Genomic DNA, 5049 nt, shown 5'->3' on the forward strand with positions numbered 1-5049 from the left:
ACAATGATAGTGATGGAAATTTTAATAATAATAATAATAATAATAATAATAATAATAATAATAATAATAATAATAATTTCCAGACAATAATGAGACTCTCATCTATATATATATATATATATATATATATATATATATTTGAAAATTAGCATTTTATAGTATAGGATATAATAATACAGATAATATAACGAAAATATCAATAAATGACACAATATAAACAAAATGGAAATATTGACGTTTCATAAATCGAATGATTCTAGTGATAGTGAGTAAGCAGTGTTGCCAAATTTCCACCTGACAACATCATTTTCCTTAATAACACTGATACTGAATTAGAAGTTCCATTTACATTTGGCACATGGGACGCTAATCATAGGCTATGCTTTAGCATGGTAGAGAAAATACTAATTATAACTCTCTCTCTCTCTCTCTCTCTCTCTCTCTCTCTCTCTCTCTCTCTCTCTCTCTCTCTCTCAAATTTGATATATCTTTCCCACTTCTCCCTGTGTTTTTAATACCAATATTCATTGCCCATGGGTATATATGAAACGTAATTGTGTGTGTGCGCGTGCATTAGTGTAGAGGCGGAAGTCTAAGCAAAGGTCTGAGAGAGAGAGAGAGAGAGAGAGAGAGAGAGAGAGAGAGAGAGAGAGAGAGACTAAGTTGGAGTTTAATCCTCTGCAATAGACCAAAGTCCATGAAATTATCTTTCCTATTTTCACCATGACGTAAGGTAGCTACCCCCATCGGCCTCTGCTCTAAAATTGAAAATAATAACAATAAAATAAGTTTAATTTACACAATAGAATAAACTGGGAAGCCTGTTGTTTCTTCAGAGCCATTATTTTATGAGTAATTCTACTGATCCCAGTTTCATTAGACCTATATCAAACTTTCTCCAACAATCCTCAACATACTTTGACCTAATATTATTCCTCCAGCAAATTTCTCCTACATTCTATCAGTTCTCTCACAATCTGCCTCCAACAGTCAATCTCCACCAATCTTTCGTCAGTCTCGCCCAGTCCTACAAAACGCCCACAATTTCTAAACTAGATCTCCCACAATCTCCCTCTAACACCTAATCTTCAACTCTCTCTCTCTCTTTGTTCCTGCTTCTCCCTCTCTTACATCCATGCTGTCTAACTTCTAGGATAACACATGTAGAGACTCTCTCTCTCTCTCTCTCTCTCTCTCTCTCTCTCTCTCTCTCTCTCTCTTTGTTCCTGCTTCTCCCTCTTTTACATCCATGCTGTCTAACTTCTAGGATAACACATGTAGAGAGAGAGAGAGAGAGAGAGAGAGAGAGAGAGAGAGATTTTCTAAATATTGTAAATAATAAAGACTCAATGATATTGCGGTTTCCGTTGCCACTATACGATGAATTGAAAGCCGAAGTCTTATATTAGGTTCAGTTGACGGAAGAATTTTCGTGTAGAATTTTGAATCGTCTCTCCCAACGTCTCGTCCGGTTACACAATATCCATGCTAATGTTGTGTTGTGACAACCAACTACAGTATAGACTACTCTCTCTCTCTCTCTCTCTCTCTCTCTCTCTCTCTCTCTCTCTCTCTCTCTCTCTAAAACGTAGGGTATGGGGGACGAGAGGGGGAACGCGACAGAAGCATCTAGAAGCTTCGAGAGAAGGAAGAGAGGACACAGTGCATGATATGTGTGAGGGAGCAGCCATGGCGGTTAGCAACAATCCAACGGTTATAGAAGGAGAGAAAAGTTGAAAACGTAGGGGGTTGTAATGCAGGAAGGGAGCAGGGAGTGCAGTGTAGGGAAAGATATAGGGACAATAAAGGAATGTAACAAAAGGAGAAATTTGCGAAAGACTTCACGAGAAGAAGAGCGAAAGGGTGTTATGCAATTAAGCGGTGTGAGAGGGGAGTTTTCAGTGTAGGACAAAGAAGCGAAGGCGAACGACAGACAAAGCGGAAGCAATGAATGCGAGGGAGGGAGGCAGGGATTTGAGAGGGGGAGGGGAGGAAGGAGACAGCATTCTGACCTTACTTACATAATAATATATTAGACATTAATATATTTGTTAACACAAAAGGATTGAAGTGGGATTACCGGTGTGATGGAGATATTTTACAATAAAAGATAGGAGTTATCTTTTCAGGTTAAGCACGAGAGAAGCTGAAGGATACTAGCAATTTAGATTGAGACAAAGGATACTTGACACTTCCCTGATTAATTGGATTTGCATTAGGGAGGATAGAGCTCCGCGTGGGATAGGATAGGGAAATGGATAGGCAGGGATAAGGACTTCCCGTAGCGCGTGCTTGTGTAAAGGGAATAGGCAGGGAATGGAGGTATGTGTGCTGTGTGGGTTAGGAGGGATAGCCGTCAAAGGCTATCCTTCCAGGATAGAGAAGGATAGGTTTTACCGTGTTGATTGTGAACGCAGTATGCCATATCAGCGGGATGATAATGTGAAAGAGATTGGTAACAGCAGAGATAATAATAATAAAGATAATAATAATAATAATAATAATAATAATAATAATAATTATTATTATTATTATTATTATTATTATTATTATTATTGTAATAATAATAATAATATTATTATTATTATTATTACATGTTAAGCTACAACTCTAGTAGGAAAAGCAGGATGCTATTAGGTCAGAGGCCCTAACAGGGAAAATAGCCCAGTGAGGAAAGGAAATAAGGAAAATAATATATTTTAAGAACAGTAGCATTAAAGTAAATATTTCTCACATAAACTATAAACACTTTAACAAAACAAGAGGAAGAGAAATAAGATAGAATAGCGTACCCTCAAGCAAGAGATTGGTAATATCAGCGTGATAATAATATGAAAAAGATGGATTATATAATGAAATTATGGTAGTTGAGAATAACATTTTCTTGTTAATTAAAGTAATAAGTTTGTGTGGGTATCGGGCAGTGAAATGAGGAGATCCCTTTCCCTATGCAAAATCGTGAATAATTGAATGGACAATTTGGTTAAAGAATGCGGAAGAGAGGAATGGGAGGCCTAATGTGGATAAGGGGAATAGATATAATATAAAGAAGAGATAGGGAGAGGGTAGCAGGTTAGGAACAGTGGCACTCGAGTAGAGTGCAGGCGCAAAAGTTAGTGAAATATCAAGTGCAAATTCCTTGGATTTGCACCTAGGCCTATGTTAGTGTAAGTGTGAATAATAATTTTGCAGAAGGACTTACTTAGGGTAAACTTGTAGACTGTGCAGGAGAATAAGGAAAGTTTTTGATATATTACAAACGATCGGGATGGAGGAATTTGAAGTGTATAACGTTATGGTTTATCTGTGTACAGCTGTAGTACAGTGTCTTTGTCTCTGTATTTGAATTGTCTCTTTGTGTAACCTATTGTGTTTTTTATGTTTTCTTTTCAGCTATTATGCTCTGTTTGGTGAACTTCAAATCCTTGCTGATAATAATACCGAGATCTTCCTCCTGGTCCACCACACTTTCTATTTCATTACCCAGCAGTGAGTCATCTGATTGTGGGTTACTTTAAACTATGTACATGATTTTGCATTTCCCACAGTTGAAAGGCATTTTCCATTTTTGGGGCTATTCTCTTAACTTCATTAGATCCTCTCTCAAGGCTTCTACGTCTTCTGAGTTCGCAGCATTTATGCCTAGTTTAGTATCATCATCATCATTGAGAGAGAGAGAGAGAGAGAGAGAGAGAGAGAGAGAGAGAGAGAGAGAGACTTAAAACGTTATCCTGCACTTATTATTACTAGCTAAACTACAACCCTAGTTGGAAAACCAGGAAGCTATAAGTTCAAAGACCCAACAGGGAAAAATAGCACAATGAAATGAATAAACTATAAGAGAGGTGATATTCGGAATATATTAAGATCAGTAATGGCATTAAAATAGATCTTTCATAAATAAACTATGAACTTATAAACTTAGGTCCGCCTGTTCAACATACAAACATTCGATGCAAGTTTGAACTTTGGAAGTTCCACCGATTCAACTGCACAGTGTTACAAAGATCATTTTACTACCATGCAAAATATGGAAGTGTTTTATATTCGGTATCACACTAAAATGTGTCATTTACGGACTTAGCAAATAAGTAAAACTTGACCGCCAAAATTGACACGGCATCAACCGTTATCGGTTCAAATATCATCTAATCGTTCCATGGAGTCCAATAAGTCTAAGTTAGCGAGTTGTCATCTCTCCTTCTCCTCACTCACACACATTCAAAACATGAAGTTGACGAATGTGCTTGATTATGGAATAAGATTTCCATTCAGGTTTTATCTCTAAAAATAATTTCATGTCAGTTTTGATAGAAGAAGCGATCAAAAATATTGCATTGGACTATTATCAACACAAAAGACTAAAGCTGAGACGGTTTGTGGTGAAGACTGATGAGATATCTGAGAGACAGCTATGGAAAATAACAATCGTGAAATATTAAAAGATCAGTTTAGGGAAATATTTGAAACGTGAACTATTTTATCTATATACTTCTGTCTATAAAATGTTTTGGTAGAAAGATATCATTAATGTAGAATTGGAAACTTTGCATGGAAAACATGATAACATTTCTGTGTAGGTCCAAGTTAAATCTATTGCAAAACATTATTAGAAGGTGTGTAGGCTTTACCATGAACTAAAATTATACTAAATATTACAATTATTGATATTCAGATGTAAGATCTGACTAAACTAGAGGGATTTTTCATGATATCAAAAAGTCTAGATTTAGTTATTATTATTATTATTATTATTATTATTATTATTATTATTATTATTATTATTATTATTATTACCTAAGCTACAACCCTACCTGGAATAGCAGGATGCTAAAAGCCCAAGGGCTCCAACAGGGAAAATTAGTCCAGCGAGGAAAGGAAATAAGGAAATAAATAAACGATATGAGAAATAACGAACAATTAAAATAAAACATAAAAAAGTGACAAAATCAAAAGAGATATTTCATTTATAAACTATAAAAGGACTTAGGTCAGTCTGTTTAGCATAAAAACATATTTAAATTCCTGTCATGAAGGGCAGAGGCAAGG

This window comes from Palaemon carinicauda, chromosome 3 (assembly GCF_036898095.1).
Source record: "Palaemon carinicauda isolate YSFRI2023 chromosome 3, ASM3689809v2, whole genome shotgun sequence".
NCBI classification, from domain to species: Eukaryota; Metazoa; Arthropoda; class Malacostraca; order Decapoda; family Palaemonidae; genus Palaemon; species Palaemon carinicauda.